Here is a 23,347-nt window from a genome sequence, read left to right as displayed (position 1 = left end):
AGCGAAGAGCTGCTGCGTAAAAACACACCCCGTTTGATTGAAGCAACGCTTGGGGTTGCGAATGTGTAGTATAAACATTTTTCTGCGTTTTCAGCTTTCGGTCCGTCGTAATGCGATCCACGCATACACCTCTGCGTCCATCGTAAAACGATCCGCGATCAACGAAACGGCGACACACACATTTTTCGGCGTAATTTGCGCCTACGCAAGGCTTTAATATTGCCAAACAGCGGACGCCGCCATCTTGCTTTGAAAAAACATAAAAAAGTACCGAAAATGCATTCAGATCACGTGACCATTTTCAGCCAATAGCGACGTCGCGTTTTTCCCATAAATATCTTGGGATATGAAGACGAAGTTTCAGAAGGAAGCGGACGCCTGCTTCGCTTGCTCCGGGCTCGCGAAATCCTTGAGCCTAAGCCATTGGTCCAAGACCAACGCAATCGGTTTCAGAAGATTTATCACAACGTACCAGTGTGATCTGCGGATGCGTCTCTTAATCTGGTAGGCCACCTTATCCTCAAGACACATGAGATTGCATGTGGTACGAAGCTCAAACGGGCCTACCACGTAGGTAGGGGTCGCCTACCGAGACAACGCAAGGATGTCCAAAAGACTTCCGAATGATTTCCTTTTTGGGAGTTTGGGACATCCAAAGGACTTCCCACACAAGATGGAAAAGCATCCCAAGTGTTACAAAAAAGACCCATATGGGATGTCCTACATTGGAAGGGTTTGGGATGTTCAAATAGGAAGTGTTTAGGATGTTATCGGGACACAGGGGCGTAGCCAGGGGTGGTTCGGGGGGTTAATCTCCCCCATTTTTTATTTTGCTTGTGTATATATACACCCACACAACCAATGATAAGCATGAACACGCAAAAAGTACGAATAAAACGGCCCCCCTCCCCCCTAAAAAATTTCTGGCTACTTTAGAGACTTTCCAAAAGAGTGGACCATCCACGCCCCCCCCCCCCCCACCTGCCTTCACTTCAGGGAGCCAGTCACCCTACAGAAAAGCATATTCCTCCTCCAATTAACACACTTTTTTCTAGCATGAATAAATATATCACTTGAAATCTAGCCAATTATTCAGAAACCAAGTAAGTGAACATCAAGTGACCAGAAAATGATTGATTGTTGTGACTATCAATAACCAGCTGCGTCTTCGTTGGTAGGTACTCTTCGGTGGCAAGGTAGTTCTTTGTTTTATTTTACCTCGGCCCAACTCTTACTCCTCGCTCATTTCTGAGTAGTATTCGAAATTTCGCTGAATTTTGAAAGCCTTCTCATAAATTTCTGAAAAATATATATATATCAGTGCAGGGAACACAAGAAGCATAAGTGCAATCATACCGGCCCAGCCTTTCACCACACAACTGGTTCGCTCCCAGTAAGGTGATGGTGCTGCTCTCTCGGTGATGGCGCGGCGAAGCTTTGTAGAACTTTTCTGATTGGCCAATGCGTCTGATTTCTACTCTCATTAAGCCACGACACATGCACAACAGCCAAGCTGTCGTCTTCTTCAGGGGATTCCACCACAAAATCTGCCAACTCAAGATACATGAAGAAGCAATACATAATAAAACACACAAGTGAGACATCTAAGAACAGCAACAAGCAACACAAAAAAGAAGGATGTACAAACAGTAACTAGTTTATGCAGCTTCATTCTATGTTTTTCTTTGATCCCAGTAGCTCGAGGTTATATAAAAGCTTATATAATAGGTTAAATATACTAAATGTAGTGAAGTTCTGTACAGGACAGAAAGAACCTAACTGCAGCCACACTTCTGATAATGGCAGACTGCTGAGCTTGGAAAGAAAGAGACCGTCTCAGACAAGTATGAACACATGACTTTTAAAAATAATTTAAAGTTAGAAGCAGCTAGTGAAAGGCACGAAGTAAAATTACAAAGCGCAAATAGAACATTAACAAATATATTATATATTCATAAATTTATATTATATTATATATAATACAATATATATATTATAATATATTATATAAAAATATATTATATATAATATATTTATATAAATATATTATATAAAATAAATTATATAGTTTCTAGCAATATAGTAATAGCATCACCTTTAGAATTTGTCTGTGTTGCCCTCCATGTCAACTATCAAAATGTCATATTTTGTGGCTGTTACCGCCCTCCGAGTGCGACGCCAGTGTTTTGCGATCAACTGCATGATGCTTTGAATGATATTGTCAAAAGGCACCCGCATACACCTGTTTTTATTCTAGGCGATTTTAACTACCCGAAAATAAACTGGTCACTTCCTTCCTGTTCATTAAGCTCACTTTCAGCCGACAGTTTACATTTCGTGGAACTGTGCGAAGACTTTAACCTTACCCAACTCGTAACGCAACCAACAAGAATGGGCCCCAATTCATCAAATGTTCTTGATCTGATTCTCACCACTGTACCTGACCTTGTCCATTCTATTTCATATATCCCAGGCATAAGTGACCATTGTTTCGTGCACTTCAATCTAACAGGTTCTGTAAGGCGTCGGTCAAACAATTGGAAAACAATAAGAGACTACTCACGCGGCGATTATGACTCAATCAACAGTGAACTCGAATCGAATTTTGAGAGCTTTGCTAATGGCTTCTTTGATCGCAGCGTTCAACAAAACTGGAACTTGTTCAAAATGAAAGTTGAATCTTTAATCACGCGATACATTCCCACATACGTTATCAAGGGTCGCCAACGCCCCCCTTGGTTCTCAACTGACTTAAAAAATTGCGGAATAAAAAGAAACGGTTGTTCCGTCAGGCAAAGCAGATTAATTCGTTAGCCCGTTGGCACGTGTACAAATCTGTCCTTTCCGAATACAGAGCAGCTATCAAGGAAGCCAAGCGCGTTTTTCTTAATAATACCCTTCCCTCAATTCTTGTAACCAACCCTTCTAAGTTTTGGAAAACTGTTAAACCTAGGGAAAAGAAAAACATTTCGCTTACGAACTCAGACGGGCAGCCAGTTCGCTGTGAAGAGTGTTGCATTGCATTAAATGATTTTTTTGTTACTTCTTTTTCAAGTTGTTCTGCTTCTGCGTTGCCGCAAATGCCTAGTCGTGATTTTTTACCCATGTATCCTGTTACCGTTGATGCCGTTGGAGTGCAAAATTTAATTCACAAGCTTAAGTTATCCTCTTCTTGTGGCGTAGATGAAATCAACTCAAAGTTTCTAAAAAACACTGCATTGTATTCATCAATTTACTTGTCCTTAATCTTTTCGCAATCTATTCAGACCTCCACTTTGCCGCTTGACTGGAAGGTGGGGAAGGTGGTCCCTCTGCACAAATCTGGTAACACACAGTCTCCTCTCAATTACAGACCAATTTACCTAACCAGTGTTCCTTGTAAAATGTTAGAACATATAATTTACTCCAACCTTGTCTCATTCCTAGAATCAAATTCTTTTTTTACTCCCTACCAGCACGGATTCCGAAAAAGTTACTCATGTGAAACCCAACTTCTTTATTTTACTAATGACATAGCATCAGCTTTAGATCGCGGCTCACTTGTGCATTGCATTTTTCTTGACTTTCAAAAAGCTTTCGATAAAGTACCTCACCAATTACTCCTCCTGAAAATTAGTGCCTTAAACATTGACCCGAACATTCTTAAATGGATTGAATGCTTTCTGACTAATCGCACTCAGTTTGTAACAACTAATGGCTATAACTCACCTCTTTCTAAAGTAACATCCGGCGTACCCCAAGGTTCCGTATTAGGCCCTTTACTTTTTCTTATATATATTAATGATCTCCCAGACAGCATTAACTCCGCTATAAGGTTATTTGCAGATGATTGTGTAATTTACCGCGAAATAAACAATGAATATGATAACCAATTTCTACAGTCAGACCTTGACACTGTCTCAACCTGGTGCAATGAATGGCTTATGACTCTCAACTCTAACAAATCTAAATGCATGTCAATAACCCGGCCATCTATTTCTCCCCCCTGTACCTACAGAGTTAACGCCGTTCCCCTCCAGCATGTCTCTTCATATAAGTACCTCGGCGTTTACATTACCAACAATCTATCTTGGCACACGCATGTTACCTACATCTGTAATAACGCTAACCGAACGCTAGGATACTTACGCCGCAACTTTTCTCGCGCTCCGCTGTCCCTCAAAATTCTATTATACTGATCACTAATTCGCCCAAAGCTTGAGTACGCGTCCGCTATATGGGATCCCGTGCAGCAAAATTTAATTAACGCGTTAGAATCTGTTCAGAACCGCTCAGTTCGGTTCATTTGTTCTAATTATTCCCGTACTGCTAGCATATCAGAAATGAAATCTAATCTTGACCTACCCAATTTAACTGTCCGGAGGAAACTGGCGCGACTGCATTTTTTTCATAAGATATTTTTTCACAATCCATCAATGAAGCGAGACCTCATTTCACAACCGTCATACCACTCATCGCGCATTGATCATCAGCATAAGGTTGCCATTCCGTTTTGCCGCACCAAATTCTTTTCAGCAGCCTCCTTACCAAAAACAGCCGCCGATTGGAACCACCTTCCCTCTTCCGTTGTATCAATAACAGACCCTTTGTTATTCAAGACTGCAATTTCTCAGCAATGCTTGTAACTATACGCAGTTTCCATTATCTATCTTTGTCTTGTATGTGCTTGAATTCTTATACATTTTTAGTTGACTTATGTTGCCTTCCTGATTTGCGCATCTGTTACTTGTTTCTTTATTTTGTCTTTTTTTCTTGTGTGTTATATATATTGTACCCACCCCCTCTGTAATGCCCTACGGGCCCTGAGGGTATTCTAATAAATAAATAAATAAACAAATATCACTGCAGGTGTCTCATTGGAAATACAGCATTCTTCTTCCTGAAAGGCAGCCTGACCCATTTCAGTGCGATCTCCGAAACAGGCCAGAAGCAGAGCTCTGAAAGCTTGGAAGCTAAAAAAATGTTCATGAAAAAGTAGTTGCATGGATAAGTGTAAAGGTCTTCAAAATTCTCATGCTTTCTGCCAATAAGCACAGGCTCTAGGCTAACATCACAGATTGCAAAGTTCTCCCCTTTCACAACACTATTATCAATAATATGGACGTGCAGTTTTTCTTGTTCGCTTTTGTAGTGACATGTTGAGAGAACTTGAAACCTTTGAATTGAAGTCCTGCACAACCTAGTGGAAGTGGTTCATTATCATGCCTTAAAAGCAGCTCTTGAGCTTCTGTGAAGTTTTCATTGCCAGATTATTAGCAACAGAACTTTCTGATCTGCCAATTATGCCAGCCAATGCTCGCTCTTCTATAATTCTATTGTAAAGCTGATGGAGAGGCTTTTCAGGCTTTCTGACATACTTTTCAAGTCTAGGCATGTAGTTTTCAAAAGGAAAAGCGCTGCATCCTTGCAGAAGTCCATATATTCGAACAATATCCACAAAGTGCACCAAACAGTGAACATTCAGTGAAACTGTGTGATTGCCATATTGCCGCGAAACATGCATTGGGTTTGTTTATTTGTGTTTTGTTTTTTCGGCCTTGCTGCGCAGTCCTGTGCTATCGCCGTTTTCACAGCGTTTCGAACAAACGCTACTACAGCGTTTCGAACAAACGCTATCGAACAACGCTTCAGGCGTTGTTCGATAGAAACAACGCTTCAAGCGTTGTTTGTTAGAAACGCTGTTTGAATGAACAGTGTTTCTAACAAACGCTACCACGGCGTTCCCGATACAATTCGACTATTCAAGAAACCCTCGCGCCGAGGGATATAAATTCCCGCACAGCCGATGCCGCGTCATTCGATCGCCGACGCTCACTAGCGTGCCCGTCGTTTTGCTGGCCGCTGCTTCGCCGCCTGTGTATTTTTTCAGTTGTTAGGGGAGCACAGGTTCGCTCCAATGAACTTGTTTTCCTCATATACAACTGCGTCGTCCTTTGCTGCGTGACATCTGGTGGAGGTGCGGGGTACATGAACCCTAAGCCATTGCCAAGCCGACAAGCACGCCAAACTCGTGTCAGCCGCCGACAGCAAGGCCTTCAGCCAGAGTTTGGACTGCTCCCGGATAAAAAAAGGACAGAAGACGTAAAAACCACGATGATCAACGCAGGCGCCATGACCTGCGCTACCAACCCTCCCGTCGTTCTGCAACAACCTCGTGAGCCCCCATCATTCCGAGGATCTCCTGGTGAAGACCCGGAAAAGTGGCTGGAGAAGCTGGAGCGCATCCGCATCTTTAACTGGTGGGATGACGAAGAAACGTTTCGTCATGTCTTCTTATATTTGGAGGATGCAAATCGAACGTGGTTTGAGAACCATGAAGGCTCCCTAACCGACTGGACTGTCTTTAAGAGCGAATTCCTCAAAACATTCGCTACGGTTGTGCGGAAAGACGGAAAGAACGAACTGCCCTTTTGTTGGAGACGCGAATGCAACACCCTAACGAAGGTGTTGTACTGTTCGCTGAGGAGATGAAGATGCTGTTCCGGAGAGCTGACCCCGAAATGGCAGAAGAGAAGAAGGTGCGCTTTCTGATGCGGGGAGTTAAACAAGAGCTTTTCACTGGACTCATCCGCAAACCCCTAAGACCGTCGCTGAGTTCGTCACCGAGGCTTCGATGATCGAGAGGACCTTGGATATGCGTTCGCGGCAATACGATAGACCACTCAACACCCTTTCGGTGAACCCGGTAAACGCCCCTGGATTGGCGACGAAAGACTTGCGGGAGACCATCCGCGCCGTCGTTCGCGAGGAACTGAGGAAATTGTTCCCAGCAACGCCGCAGCCCCAAGTCGCCTCCCTCTATGACGTCGTCCGCGAAGAGGTTCAGCAAGCACTGGGGAATTCCACGCCGTCGGAAGCATCTTGCGAGCCACAAGCGATGACCTACTCCGCTGCTGCTCGTCGACCCCGACCCGTCCCAACCCGTTATCAAGAGGCACCGCCGTACCGCCGCCCAATGTCGCCCGCCCGACCCCCTGTAACCCGAAACCAGGCGCCCAGGAAGACCGAGGTGTGGCGAACGCCAGATAATCGTCCGCTGTGCTACCACTGCGGAGAGGCCGACCACGTCTACCGCCGCTGCCCGTACAAGAGGCTGGGTTTGCGTGGGTTCTCCGTCAACGCACCCCGCCCGCGAGCCGGCCAGCGCCCATTTGAGATCGAAGAATACCTGTCGAACACCAGCCGTGGACCATCCCGTTTCAACCGTTCGCCGTCGCCCTACCCGTACCAATCCCCCAACCATCGCAGCCATGCTGACTTAGCCCGTGGAAGGTCGCCCAGCCCACGAGGGGGAAACTAAAAGCAGCAACTTCTGAAGGTGAAGTTGCACAGCGGCGAGAAAATGAAAACCCTCCAACGACGCAAGACCGTGACTCACGACATGCCCTCATCCCGGCGACCCGACGACACCCTGACGAGACCCCCGAAAACGACGACAGCTACGCTGCGCGACGCGTACCCGAAATAACGAAGCCTGCCGCTGAGAAGACGACGATGACGACGCATAGTGCCCGACCATCAACACGTGCAAGCCGCGATACGACGCCCCGACGCACCCGAAATTCGAGGAAAGCGGCATCCGACGTCCAGTTGTCCATCGACGGCCTTGACGTAGTCGCCCTCATCGACACGGGAGCCGACTACTCGGTCATGAGCGGGTCATTCGCGTCCAAGCTAAAGAAAGTTACGACCAGATGGGACGGTCCGCACATACGCACAGCAGGAGGCCACCTCGTTACCCCAAGTGGAATGTGCACATCGCGCGTCACCATAGACGGCACTACGTACCCTTCGGAGTTCGTCATTTTGCCTAACTGCTCCCGCAACATAATTCTCGGAATGGACTTTTTTACGGACAATGGCGCAATAATTGATCTGCAGACCAGGTCGATAACGTTTTCTTCCGATCACTCCACGACGCCGCAGCCGAACCTCGGACACCGTGCTGCTGTAAGGATCGCCGACGATCACGTCACCCTGCCACCCCGCGCAAGCTTGATGATCGCCGTCTATTGTGAAGGTGCTGCTCCTGACGTCGACGCTATAGTGGAGACTGACCAAAGGTTGCTTCTAGACCGCGGTGTGTCTGTCGCAAGAGGCATTGCGCGGTTTAAGCAACGCAGATCCCACGTTTTGGTCACCAATTTCACCGAGGAGTACCAGCATCTAAACAAGGGCGCTGCAATTTGCGTTCCTCGAAGAAACGCAAGAAGCGAGTCAAGTGATCGCGGTCGCCACCTTTGAACGCGCACGCGCAGATGCTTCCAGGCTGCCACATCCTTTCGACGTGAACCCGGCGCTGTCGCAAGAAAATCGGGACAGATTACTGGAGTTGCTCCGTCGCTAGCGAGTGTTTTTCCTCGAACTCGAAGTTACGTCAGACACCTTTGGCGAAGCACCGGATAATAACCGAAGATGGAGCCCGACCTACCAGAAAGTCACCGTACCGCGTTTCTTCACACGAGCGCGAAGCCATCCGGACTCAAGTTGATGACATGCTCAGCAACGACATAATACAGCCACCAAAAAGTCCGTGGGCTGCGCCGGTTGTACTCGTGAAGAAAAAAGATGGCACTTTAAGATTCTGCGTTGACTACCGGAGACTAAACAAAATCACCAAAAAGGACGTGTACCCCCTGCCACAAATCGACGACGCCCTCGACCACCTCTGCCACGCCAAGTACTTCTCATCCATGGATCCGAAGACCGGCTACTGGCAAATTGAAGTGGACGAGAGAGACCGAGAGAAGACTCCATTTATAACCCCGGACGGTGTATACGAGTTCAAGGTGATGCCGTTTGGGCTGTGCACGGCACCCGCGACGTTTCAGAGAGTCATGGACACTGTGCTAGCAGGCCTGAAGTGGCACAGTTGCCTCGTATAACTTGACGACGTTGTCGTATTTGCCCGGACTTTCGACGAACACCTCACAAGGTTGGAATCTGTACTCGAGGCCATTCGTACGTCGGGGTTAACTCTGAAGCCTGAGAAGTGCCGTTTCGTGTACGAGGAACTCAAGTTCTTGGGTCACGTCGTGAACGCCGCGGGAGTCCTACCTGACCCGGCAAAAACATCAGCCATTGCGAACTTCCCAAGGCCGAAAGATAAGAAGGGTGTGCGAAGGTTTCTCGGACTGTGCGCATACTACCGGCGCTTCGTCGCAAACTTCGCACGCATATCAGAGCCACTCACGCACCTGACGAAAGAAAGCACCCCTTTCAGCTGGGAAAACGACCAAGAAAAGGCATTCTGCGAGCTGCAACAACGCCTACAAAACCCGCCCGTGCTCGCTCATTTCGACGAAAACGCCGAAACGGAAATGCACACGGACGCCAGTGATATCGGTTTGGGTGCCGTCCTCGTCCAAAAGCAAAGCGGTTACGAAAAGGTAATCGCCTATGCAAGCCGTGGTCTGTCGAAGGAGGAGAGAAACTACTCTGCCTCCGAGAAAGAGTGCCTGGCTATCATATGGGCCATTTCAAAATTTCGCCCATACGTCTATGGTAGACCGTTTAAGGTTGTGACAGACCATCATGCGCTGTGTTGGCTCGCCAATTTGAAGGACCCGTCTGGCCGTCTTGGGTGGTGAAGCTTGCGCCTGCAAGAGTTCGACGTTACAATATTCTACAAATCCGGCAGGAAACACTCCGACGCCAACTGCCTGTCCCGCGCCCCCGTCGACCCACCACCACAGGACTCCGATGAAGACAGCGCGTTCTTCGGAGTCGTGACAGAGAGCGACCTAGCCGCCCAGCAGCGTGCCGACCCTGACCTCCGCGCCATGATCGGCTACCTCGAAGGACGCAACGTCGCCGTGCCTAGGGCGTTCAAGCGCAACTTACCAGCATTCAGCCTCAAAAACTCCATTCTAGTGAAGAAGAATTTCAACCCCGGAACGAGGACGAATTATCTACTTGTCATCGCCGCAGACCTTCGTGACAAAACTTTAGAAGCGTACCACGACGACCCGTCTTCCGGACATCTCGGAACAGCTCGCACGATTACAAAAATCAAGGCGAAATACTTCTGGCCCCGCCTTACATCCGGTGTCACCCACTACGTCCGGAGCTGCCGTGACTGCCAGCGGCGAAAAACACCACCGACGAGACCAGCCGGACTTCTGCAGCCGATCGCCGTCCCAACGAGGCCCTTTCAACAGATCGGAATGGACCTTCTGGGCCCGTTCCCTACATCCCGATCCGCGAACAAATGGATTGTCGTAGCGACGGACTACATGACGCGCTACGCAGAGACCACTGCTCTTCCTAGGGGAACTGCACAAGAAGTTGCAAAGTTCTTTATTAACCAAATTGTGCTGCGACATGGAGCCCTTGAGGTCCTAATCACGCACTGCGGAACAACCTTCACTGCGGAGCTCATGCAAGAAATCTTACGCTACAGCAACACAGATCACCGAAGAACGACGGCGTACCACCCCCAAACGAATGGACTAACGGAACGGCTCAATAAGACAATCGCGGATATGCTGTCTATGTACGTCGACGTTGAACATAAGACGTGGGACGAAGTCCTCCCGTACGTCACGTTTGCGTACAACACGGCTATTCAAGAAACCACGCAGATGACACCGTTCGAGCTCGTCTACGAAAGACGGCCGACTACGATGCTCGACGCCATGCTTCCGCACGTAGAAGACGACGACCTCAACGCCGACGTCCAAGGATACCTCCAACGTGCGGAGGAGGCCCGCCAGCTCACTCGAGCTCGTATAACGGACCAGCAACTGGTGGATGCCGGACGCTACAATCTCCGACGCCGAGACGCCGAGTACCATCCTGGAAATCGTGTGTGGGTTTGGACTCCCATTCGACGACGTGGACTCAGTGAGAAACTTCTACGACGCTATTTCGGACCCTACCAGATTCTACGACGTGTTGGCGAACTAACATCCGAAGTGATCCCCGATGGGGACTACCGTACATCACGACGACGCACGCGGCCTGAAGTCGTCCATGTGGTTCGCTTAAAACCTTTTTACGGACGATGACGAACTTTAATTTGTGTGGACTGTCCCTTATGTTAGCATCGGGTCGATACACTCTTAGAGGGGGGGGGGGGTAATGCCACGAGCCATGCATTGAGTTTGTTTATTGGTGTTTTGTTTTTTCGGCCTGGCTGCACCGGCCTGTGCTATCGCCGTTTTCACAGCGTTTCGAGCAAACGCTACCACAGCGTTTCGAACAAACGCTATCGAACAACGCTTCAGGCGTTGTTCGATAGAAACAACGCTTCAAGCGTTGTTTGTTAGAAACGCTGTTCGAACGAACAGTGTTTCTAACAAACGCTGTCACGGCGTTCCCGATACAATTCGACTATTCGAGAAATCCTCGCGCCGAGGGATATAAATTCCCGCACATCCGATGCCGCATCATTCGATCGCCGACGCTCACTAGCGTGCCCGTCGTTTTGCTGGCCGCTGCTTCGCCGCCTGTGTATTTTTTTTCAGTTGTTAGGGGAGCACAGGTTCGCTCCAATAAACTTGTTTTCCTTATAGACAACTGCGTCGTCCTTTGCTGCGTGACAATATATTGTATTGAATACATTAACAAAGTGCACTAAAAATTTCTCTGCATACTCCAGGGGCTCGGCACATGACAGTAGGCTGTACAGAATGCTTATAGCTGTATGCAATGCCATGAAATTATCTGCCACTTGGTCTGGCACATTTTATCTTAAGAACCAGTATAGAGCAAAAAAAAAAAGACGGAATTCTCAAGCCTTCCAACTGTCAATATCTGAGAGGCTTCTGGGCTTTCGGGACATCTCTGATGGCACATAGTGCCATATTTCAGTGTTTGCTCCAGACACACTCTCTCTTGATGTTTTTCTAATTCTGTAATTTTTCTCCCCTTTCATTCATAGCAGCAAGAGCTTACGAACAACACCTAGACATGCAAGGTGCATGTAGTCAAGAGGCACCTGCTTAATCAAGTCTATTGGAAGCTCCTTGAGGCCTGTATCCAAAAGATGGTGATCTGCATCCCGAAGGCTTGAATCCGTTCGCATTGGAACATTAAGTTCGGGGAAGCACATACGACCATGCTTTTAGTCTCCTTCTGTTGTGCACTTAAGACAACTGAAGTAACCTTTGTGGCCCTTAATGCCAAGATTATAAGCCTTAGCTGGAGCATCACAGATTATTGCCCCAAGTTCCACACGGATAACCCTGTATTTCACAGAAACACCTTCATGTAGTGCTGCTTTCATATCCAACACAAACTGACGCAGGAAGACATTCGGCTCTAAAGCCTTGGACTGTTCATAATAAATACCAATTGGAAATGGTGCACTGCCTTCACAATTCGCTGCTCTACAAAGAATGTGCCAAAACTTGTCTTGGGTGCTTTTGGTCAAGGAAAGTCCACCTACACTGATATGAAGAATGACTGGGTCTGGCACAGACATAACATTTTTCAAAGCGTCCTGAAGACTTTCACTCAAACCAAAATGACAATATTGACCTGAACCCATTGGTCAAACATCTTCTGCTGACCTTGGCGTTGACAGAAGAGCCCCAGCAGTTTTCGGGAAGCTAGAAAAGCAAGTGTGCGAGCACAAAGCCTTCAATAAACCTGTGACAGTAACTTGTAGTACGCCTCTTTCTATGCACCAAACCTGCAACCTTTCTTTGAATGATAGTGCATTTGCTTGCTCACTTTGAGTACATTTTCTTCCTCGTAGAGAGCTCGGCTCTTCATCAGAACTGTAAGTGCAAGGCCAGTGATCACCTTAAGGGCTGTTAATACTTGAATGAGTGTCGTCACATCTGCCTGCGGAAATTCAAGCGTTGAAAGTGTGCGACAACCAAGCCCAGCAACAGGGTTGGACAATGAGGCCGGTGGAGTTACTCTGCCATCGATAGCGCAGTGAGAAGTGGAGGCATTAATTAGGCACGAATTTGTTTCTCCAGCCAACAGTATCTCATTTAGATCGTTCTGCACAGCACGGCGCACGCGCCGGTATGTAGTCATTTGATTCATATTGATTCCTCTTCATATTGATTCATATTGATTCATTTGATTCCTCTTTGTTGGGCGCACGTTGCCGCCATTGTTGCAACTTGATGGCGATGGCGATACAGCTATGCCCTTTCAATGCCTCCTAGATGCGTTCACCCTTTGGATCGGGTCGCCTTCTTAGCGCGAAGTAGCGCGAACAAAAAAATAAATAAAAAAACATTACAGCACGGCACTACCACCATGATTGCGCTTCTCTGTGCGATCATGGCGATGGCAATGGCTGCGCTGTGCGGCGAGCTAGAATCACAAGTTACTGGTGCCCTGCCACGAGGTTCTTGATTTCCAGGGAAACGATGGTGCGACAGCTATAGCAAAAAAAAAAAGATAAACAATTTCACAAAAAGTACAAAGTACGATACAAAGTTTATTATTTTTTGTGTGTGTGCATGTAGATACACAATTTGCCACGCGCACGAACCGTGAACTTCGTTGGAATTACAGTTTCTGATAGATGGCCAATTTTCAACACGGTGAATTCACCGCTAACTTTAGCTCCCAAACAGAGCCCACAGGGGATGTTTTATCTAACCGCTTCATCTAACCACCACCAGCATTCTCAAGCTAGCGCCTCAATTAAACATTGGGAAGTACCATTCATCGTGCTTTGTCTCCGCAAGCCATGCAGCTTCGTGTAGACAATGTAGTGCACGAACCGGTGCCTCGTAAAGCTTTCGTCAACGTCGTGGTGACTACGCTTGCTCGATCGACAGACTATGTAGTAAACCGGTACTCCGTAGCGATTTCGTGAACATCGTGGTGACTATATACAAATATAGATCACGAACGAACTACGGTGCCCAACGATTAGCGTCACCAATTCCAAACATTCTAAACAAACACCCAACTATATTACATTTACTGGAAGACGGAATTTCAGCTAGATCATTTACAAAAATAACGAAAGAGTTTCTAGTGAATGAAAGCGATGCTTTTCTTGATTTTTGAAATTTGTAGTTAATGATGTTTTTGTATTCGTTGCACCTTGTTCATTATTGTCCCTTTGCCTGTTGTTTATTATACTCTAATTTGTCTTGTAGAGCAACTCGATTTCCTAGTCAAGATGTCTCTTGTTGATTTATTTGATAAAAACATGCATTTGTTTGTATTTGCCACCATTCGAATAGGGACTGTTTATATTTCTATTCTTTTATTCACACTTTTGGCAGTACCTGTTCGACTATGGTACCCGTGTAAGATAACACGTGATGTTGTAATTTTCTGTGTACTGTACTTGCGGTATGTTTCTGCTTTGCTGCCAGGGTGGCACGACCAAGTCAGGCATTTACTTAGCCTTTAGTCGTGTCCCCCAAGGCAATCTTGTTCATTTTTGCTTTGAATAAAGCAAACCAAACCAAACCAAAACTGCTAGTTCGACAGACGTCGTGGGCTGCAATGCGCTGCCTTGCAACAACAAGTAAGCAGTCGTCTCAATTATTTGTAGTTGTACTCTGCCCTGTCGGTCGATGCCCGATATGTATTAGCCAGAAATACCTGTACAGTACATATCAGACAGCGTCATAGTATAGAGCTATGCTGGCGGGATTCGAGAAGACTTTCGCAGAGGCTTCCCAGGCAGATAAGCACAAAAGTGCTGAATTCTTTGGCACGTTTATTAGCTTCCTGAAAAGTTGTGTAACTTGCTCCGAGTCATCCGCTCATTACGCAAATATGCTAGAATGGTGAAATTCAATATTTTCGCTTTGGCCATCTGGTATTAAGAGAGTAACAATGGTGTAGTTGTAATGACCCCAAGCGCTTAGGTGGAAACAAGCATTCGCCCGCTTTTGTGGAACTGAACTGTGATTAGTTCTTATAAAAAAAAACATTGCTTCAAGCGCGCTAAGAGGTAATTCAAAATCACCTTTGGTCTCCGTAACACACGTACAAGGCGGTAAGGTCGGACTTGTGAATGTCAGTTTGGTAAATTCGTATTTGTTTCTGCCGCATGCTTCTCCGCAGCACGTGTATACGGCGGTGAAGCCTACCGTGTATATGTCAGTGTTTTTCTTGGGTTCTTTTTCGCAGCGCAAGTGTATAGCGGTGAAGCACAACCTGTGAATGTCAGTTTGGTTAATTTGCGCTTGTCTTTACCGCTTGTTCCTCCACAGCGCCGTGCATGGCAGTGAGGCTGAACTTGATCATGCATTGCATTGTTTGCTTCATTTGCAGGCATAGAGATGATCATTCTAAGTTCAAATCAGGACGCATTTCCTTAACGTTTATTCAATGACCTATTTTTTTTAATTATGTGGACGTATTTGTCATGAACTTGCCACCAAAACCCTAAGCTCTCATAATATGGAAAGAAATGTCATCATTTGGTGCCTTCTACACACTTCTGTACCAGGGAATGAACATGTCACTTGTTTCTCATGCTAATACATACTGGGTGACAGAAAGGCCATGGGATGAGTTTTTAAGCAACTATTCAGTCGAGCTGACATCCCCAAAGCCCAAAGAATGGTCATACATTGTGGCACTACTGCAGACTAACACATACCCAAATTTGCCGACATACTCAAAGCAACATTCTGCAGTATACGGAGACAAGCGCCCCTGTTGCTTAGTGGTTCGAATACTGACACATAAATACGAATCCTCCATGTCCCTGTGAGGTGAACGCAATACGGGGTATGCACTGCACCTAGATTCGCGAGGTGGCTAAAGTATCGCCGGGCAGCGAGGCCGTTTTGTTGGTCTGGCCATTTTAGAGCGCAGTACTGGCCTAGGCTACGTTCTGTGTGCACTCTGTCTTCACTAAGTATGCGCGCCATACGAGAAGTGTCGAGGGTCTCTACTGTGCAAGTTGTCCTGTTTAGTGTACATACAGCAGTGTATTGTGCGCGGTGCGTATTAATTGGATGGAAAGTCTTCGAACAAGTTTATTTGCGTTTGTGGAGAGGCGGTACGCGCCGTGATTGCACGCCAGCCAGCAGTGACAGTGGTAAAATTTGTTGTATTTGGTTTTAACAGCCACGCGAAAAGAAGCCAGGGGACAAGAATGTTGCCTCGGTAGGTTTTTTTTTTACACCAAAGGTGCGGAATAATGCCGGAAGACCGCAGAGGTAACAGTACGACGAAGGATGTAGTGGTTTCACCGCATGAACCGCCGAGACATCCTGCCTTCTCCTGACCGTGTTTACGAGATTTACCGGGGCTAGCATGACAAAAGAAACGCGATTAGAAATGAACGCAAAGTCAGCCTACCTTTCCAACAACAGCGATCGTGCTCTACGGCGGAACTTTCACGCCTGCACTGAACAGCTGCGATCATTCGGCTACACAATTTCTGAAGAACGCTTCAGCTATATAAACGTGTTCTATAGTCTTGCTACAGTTCAACATATGCAAGCTTGTTTGGACAACTCCCTTCGCTAACTTATGTGGCATCCCCTCCTGGTCATTTAATGCCGAAGCCTGCAAAAGACACTAGCTACTTTTTGCTTCTCAGGTATTGTTTACTTTCAGCGTGAATCTGATTCTTCAATTTGATCTCATCGGTATACCCCTTGAAGTAAACTGCCGTACTAAATTAGGGATATAGCATCCTAGCCAATTTAGCAAAACTGCAACAAAAAAGCAAATGGAACACTGTGCGGCGAGAATCTAGAGAGGACACCTCGGTACTCATTCCTGCTAATTAGAAGGCAGTGTACATTTGTGGCAGGTCACTTCATAAATTAAGTTCCTGCTTCAACAGTGGACAGAATTTATTTATTAGTCGGGGACACTCCACAAACAAGCAGAGACGCATTCACGTGAGCAGTGGCCCCTAGTGCCAAAACATATATGTTATTTGTGTTCCAAAACACACTTGTTTACATTGCAGAGTTAATTCAATCAAGATTTAAAGTTTTTCTTTCTTAGTTTGTTTAGAACAATAGTGAAATTTGTAAAAAAAAAAACATTGCTAAAGGCAAATATTGCCAGACTGAGCTGTTCCAGCTATACAGCAGTAGCAGGAGACAGACTGCTTTTACAGCCATAAAATTATACATGGGAATCAATTACTGCACTTGTTTTACACAGATGAAAGTACTGAGTAATTTTTATGATCATCCCAGGCCGATTCACGCAAATGTGGACAAAAGTGAGGGGGCTCCCAGTTTGAATTCACCATTGTTGATATCGACGTGTTCAAATTATTTGTAGTTTTCCCCCCATTGAAATTCTTAAAGCTGTGCCAAGATTAAGGTGCACGTTTTAATTAAAGCTGCCCTGCAACACGTTTTGAGCATGGCCAGAATACGCTGCGGATTGGTAATAAAGGCTCCCGAGAACCTGTGAGCCAAATAATATAGCACAGCACACGGCCTGCAATTCCCAAGGAATTGCCAAATCAGCTAAAAAGTGCTTTCTTTTCTTTCGCGAAATGATGAAGGAACCTCCAAAAATACTTGTAGAAGGCCACCTGTCGGCTTTTGGCTGATTTGAACATGAAGCATTCAGTCATTACAGGAATAAACGTGGGAGGCCGCGATGTTTTCACGCATGCAAGCATGATCACACGAAAAAAGTGTATTCGAATAAAAAAAGTGCTCAAGATCACAAGTAACATGTGGCGTATTTTGTTTGCCCCTGCCATCCCTCCCTGCTTAGCTTCCAGGGCTTTTGTTGAGACGAGAGAAGAGAGTATGCGATCACAGCGTGCAACAAATCTTTGCAACTCCACTCGTACTCGACGGATTCTTAAAATTTTTGCGGCGTTGAATTCGTGACGCAATAAGCTACTTTAGTAAATTCACTCTTCGGTAAGTTGAAGACGTGTTTCAGGGCACCTTTACATTTATATTAATGGGCTTTTACTGTACTATGTGCCAGGCCATACGTCAGGGACATAGAGAGCACGCTGGGAGAACTGAAATGATGTCGGTGATGCGGCATCAGGTACAGTCCCCCTCCAAACTTTGTTTACAGGTGCCAGTGGGCACCTGTTTCATAATATCTGTCATAAAATAAGACTATTTGAATGTGTGTGTATTTATTGCAATATTTAAAATACCACTGGCGTAAGCAGCCAGCACCAACTAGACAGCAGGCAGCCGAAGAACGCAGCAACAGTGGTGAATGACGATAGCCTTCGTCGTGGACCCTGAAAATTCGTTTGTCATTGATGTCTGCTGTACTCGCAGAGCAGGTGAATTGTAACATTGGGCCTGAGCAGACAGTAAATTTATTGCACTGCTAATGAGTTCACTAGGTGTTATGACCCGATAGAGGCACTTGTGCTGACTTTCAAACCATATTTAAATGTGTTTTAGATTACAATAACCAGTTATAAATGGTTTGTGAAAGAAGCTCAACATACAGTCTGAATATCTTTATATGGAAAAACCAAAGCAAATTTTCAGATTTTAATTTTGTTGGCATTTAATTTGTTGGAACAACATGGGCGGATGACTAAAGTACGTGCCACTTCTGGCTGAATATTGAATGTTCAAGAATGGGTGTCGAAATGTAAAAGGCAGATATTGGCATTCTCCTTGAACCATCAGCTGTCCAACATCTGCAAGGTGCAAAAGTGGACACACTGTCATGTAAAAAGAGCATTGTGCATGCACTGATACAAATTTGTTCGGCTGTTGCAGAAAGGACCAATAACATTTTGGTTCGCATGCACCAACAACAAAAATGAAGGCCAAAAGTCAGCTTCATCAGTTTAAACAAGTTCCTAAGAGGCTGCATGTCACCATTCAGTCTCTTTTACTCGAGCATAATTACTTATTCCTTTGCTCTACTTTTGTGAGCATATACATGCCAGGTAATCATAATCTAAACAGATTGTACTACTTTGGTTTTCTAGCTCTATCAAAAAAGAAAGAACCAGACGAGTAACTAGTGAGGGCAGGGCTCTAGCTCGTCCACGGTTCTCTGCCCAAAAACGAAAAGTGACCTAGTTGGTACCTTGCATGTGTACTTGTATAAGTAGCCCCAAACGACTCTACAATAACATTTAAAAAGGCCGCCCTTCGCTGTGATTGTCTGCTCTGTGTTCAACGGAGGCTTCGCGAACTTTGTTACAGCTGAGCGGAGCTCTTTCAGCGGAAAGTTCTCCAAAGTGGATATGTGCCAAGCAGCTCTCAGCATAGCTTCGCATAGAGTAAGGGTGGGAAAGGGAAGCAAAGGAGAAGACGATCTTAGGAGGAGTTGAGAGCATAAAGCATAGCATAGTATAACGTAGTATAGGGGCGAGAAGTTATGGAGTCGCCCCCCTACTGGATGCATCTTGCATGCTTACTAGGTGAGACAGTGTCCGCACATTTTTCATAAATTGACCATTTGTAGAACTCTGCAAGGCTGCTTTTCTGCAAGGTTGTTTTCCAACCAAAAGGGAAAAAAAACTCTTGTGCCCAGACTCCTTTTCTTACTTACACACGCAACAAAATTACCTTTTCCGCCAACAATTACTGAGTGGTTGTCCCACCTTCAGGAACAATCGTTCACTGACCACTCCGTATATATAGGCACTGGATCGGGCGTTCGGAATTCAGTCGAGGCTGTCTTTACTTGGCTTTCACTTGACTTGACGCTTTGCTTGACTCGAGTAAATGCGATGGAAGCAACAGTACCCTCATCCAGTAGTAGGGCACAAGCCAACAGTGTCCCAGCACTCGTTGAAGGCAACGCTACTTTTTGATTAAAGAAATATGGATAATAAAGACGAAATGACAATTAGGCATTCCTAAACCTTACCTAATTATGCAACAATCATGGCGATACCCGGCCATTCCATGACGCATTTACTCGAGTTCCCCTTCCCCCTCGCGGGAAGATACAAGTTTTTTCTTTGCCCAGAGCACACGAGATTGTAGTTATAAGAGGAAAAGAAGAGAAAAGTGAGCCCCGTAACTGTCTGCATCAGCGTGCGACACCTCAACAGTAGCTCACAAGGGATGGGGGTGAGGAGGGAAAAAAGGATAGGATTAAAGGTATAGAGAGAAAGATATATGCGCTAGGACAGCGAGCAACGACATATGAGGTATAGGAGAGATAGAAGAGATGGAAACACGGTCACAGTTGTCCGAGGATGGAGCACCACTTGCGAGAGCTCTTGGCGGCAACAGGAAATGGCGTAGGGCTAATTCAGTAGGCCAGAGCTGCGCTGACGTCGTCGTAGGGGACCGGCGGCAGGAGGTGGCGTAGGGCGAACCCAGTCGGCCTGTGCTGCGCTGTCGTCAGAGATCGCGAGGGCACAACCAGTCGGCAGGGAATCCAGCAAGCGAGTCCTCGCGAGTTTTACAAATATATTTGGTGGTCTGTAGATTCCGCGTGTTCAGAAAGGGCATTCGAGGCCACACGTCGTTTCGTGGGGTCATATGTGTGTTCTTTAACTTTTTTTCTTAAACGCCAGTTTCACCAATGTACTGGCAGTCACAACTGTGGCAGCCTAGTGCATATACTAGACTAAAAAAATTTCTGCTCAGCAACTTGTCCTTCACATTGGGTAAACTTTAGCTTCCATGTTGGTACATGCACTTTTTTCATGTCTATTGCTTCTACGTCATCATCATCATCATCATCACCATCATCATCATCATCATCATAAACATAATCATCAGCCTGACTACGTCCACTGCACGACAAAGGCCTCTCCCACGTTCCGGCAGGTATCCCGGTCCTGAACTTGCTGCTGCCAATTTATACCCGCGAACTTCTTAATCTCATCGGCCCACCTAACCTTCTGTCTCCCCCTAACCCGCTTGCCTTCTCTGGGAATCCAATCAGTTACCCTTAACGACCAGTGGTTATCCTGTCTACGCGCTACATGCCCGGCCCATGTCCATTTCTTCTTGGTTTCAGCTATGATATCCTTAACCCCCGTTTGTTCCCTAATCCACTCTGCTCTCTTCTTGTCTCTTAAGGTTACACCCACCATTTTTCTTTCCATTGCTCGCTGCGTCGTCCTCAATTTAAGCTGAACCCTCCTTGTAAGTCTCCAGGTTTCTGCTCCGTAGCTAAGTACCGGCAAGATACAGATGTTATATACCTTCCTCTTGAGGGATAGTGGCAATCTACCTGTCATAATTTGAGAGTGCTTGCCAAATGTGCTTCACCCCATTCTTATTCTTCTAGTTACTTCAATCTCGTGATTCAGCTCCGCAGTTAGTACCTGCCCTAAGTACCTGCTTCTACGTATCACACATCATATCTGACTTTTAAACCACAACTTCACTCATGTCTGTCTACGCCACCATTTCTGCTCGGCTTGAAGGCCGCCTGGATTGTCTTGGCTAGAACTGCTCTAAGCATAAGTTTGCCGGGCTACTCATGTCTGGTATTATTATTATTATTATTATTATTATTATTATTATTATTATTATTATTATTATTATTTTATTCTTGTTGTTATTGTTATCATCATTGGTGATCAAACAGCCAACGTCTTCAGCTACGCACCTATTGCTCGTGTTTCAAGGATAACACTTGGGTAAAGTTAGTATGAGACAACAATTACTGGTGCGTTGTTTGTAGCGCAATTATTGTGGCAGATGCAGAGCGCGGAGCCAGCTACCAACCCGTCAACTAACGAAGCTCATGGGTTCCGCGAAGGCGAACGTGGAAGACCCGAGCACGGGAGAGAAAGGAGACTCCTTCGTTCACACGGTTCACGAGCGAAGCCGTCAAGGTCACCCCCGTCTGGGACTAGAAGGGGAAAGCCAACGCCCCCCAGAAAAACTATGGCTGGAACGTGGCTCTGCCGGAACAAAACCTCGGAGGCCATGCCTCCAACCGCGTGCTGCGACCGTCTGCCGAGTGTCACCGTTCGCCTCCGTACAGCTCTGTCACATCACATCGCAGCTGCTCGGAGGCAATTGTGAGAACATTGCTGTATTCGCAGGGGGTGACCGCCACAGGCGTTCGGCTCTGTACCGGAGGGGGAGGGTAAAGTCCGAGGGTAGGGCAGCGCGTTCGCGGCTCACGTTCCAGGCATAATTTTTCTAGGAGGTGTTGGGAAAGCTTACTTGAAAGAGCGTCTTGCAATAAGCAGGTAAGCGCCGCCATCTGAGTTTAAGTTATTGTTGGCATACAGGCGTCCCATTGATAATGATGCAGGGACGCGACCACTGGAATGTGCGACACATGACCGCGGCACGCAGACGAGCTTATTCACCCCCGCTATACGTCATTACCGACTGTTGTTAGGATGGCGGGGCGTCTGGCTGCCGCGTGCACACCTGGTTGGCGCACAGGGCCTCACGGTGTACTTATACGCACTTAAGGAGGCTTCTATGAAGTAACGTATAATGAGAAAGGTGATGGAGCTTGTGTGTGAGAACGGCTATCGACGGAGGTCGGCCGATACACGGCCTGGCGTGGGAGAGAGTGCGACACGTGGAGAACCTATCCCTTTGTGTGTTGTATTTGGTAACGGGGTTTTTACCAATGCAGTGTCTGTTATGAAAGTGTTTCTGCGGTTGGTTGTGGCGATGCGAGCCCACACGTGTGATTGGCTTGTGTCGAGACCCTTTGTTCAACCGAGGGTTGAAAAGAGGATGTTTGAATGTGGAAAAGAAAAGGCGGAGGTTCGGGCTTGGACTCGGGCAGACGTCTGAGGCTGCAATAAAGCGTCTCTTCACCACACTACGGCTCTTCCTTCGCGCTGCCACCATTCACTCGAGTCCTCGAGAGGACCCATTCCGAACCTCAAACATCTTCCCTTCTTAGCTGGTGTAGAAGCTAGTCGAGGAGGAGGAGGAAATTCACTGGTAACTTCAGCTAAATTTTTCATTTTGGTTTTCGAAGATTGTGTAAATAAATCTGCAATTATTTTTCAGCGTCACGTTCACAGCAGAGTACTTAAATCGAGCTAACATGCCAACATTTGTGATTCTTCTGTGGATTCAAGGAAGCTGCTGCACCTTGACAGATTCATTCTTGCAACCACATATTCAAACGTTGGCACTAGAGCACTGCACAGGCCGATTTTTCCGGCTCGGGCCTGGCCTGGCCTGAAAAATTTACGCGCAGGCCCGTCCGAGCCTGGCCCGGGGTTTTAAATACGGCCCGTACCCGGCCCAAGCTCGAAAAGTTTGGGCCCGACCTGTTTTTGCCAAATATGCTTTCAGCATGAACGAAGCACTGTCCAATCGTCGGTTATTGAGTAAAAACCTGCAGCACACAAGATAACTTCTAAAAAAGTGTTTTGAAAATTTCTTTCAGGGCCATAACTTTACCCGTTTCTGTGTATATTTCCGGTAAATTACCCTTGTAACACTTCTGGGAAATAATTTTTGAATAATGACAAATGATATGGAGTCACACTCCATGGCTTTTTCATCTATGCAGCACTAACCGCGCTACATTT

General features: G+C 46.4%; 1 pseudogene; it reads right to left on the bottom strand.

The window, feature by feature from the left end:
- Positions 1 to 4,839: 4,839 nt before the first annotated feature.
- On the bottom strand, positions 4,840 to 21,763 carry LOC142775782 (uncharacterized; annotated as a pseudogene).
- Between the last annotated feature and the right edge of the window lie 1,584 nt (positions 21,764 to 23,347).

Source organism: Rhipicephalus microplus, chromosome 1 (genome assembly GCF_043290135.1).
Source record: "Rhipicephalus microplus isolate Deutch F79 chromosome 1, USDA_Rmic, whole genome shotgun sequence".
Classification (NCBI taxonomy): Eukaryota; Metazoa; Arthropoda; class Arachnida; order Ixodida; family Ixodidae; genus Rhipicephalus; species Rhipicephalus microplus.
Note: the sequence above shows the minus strand (reverse complement) of the source record. Positions and strands in the feature narration are given on the sequence as shown.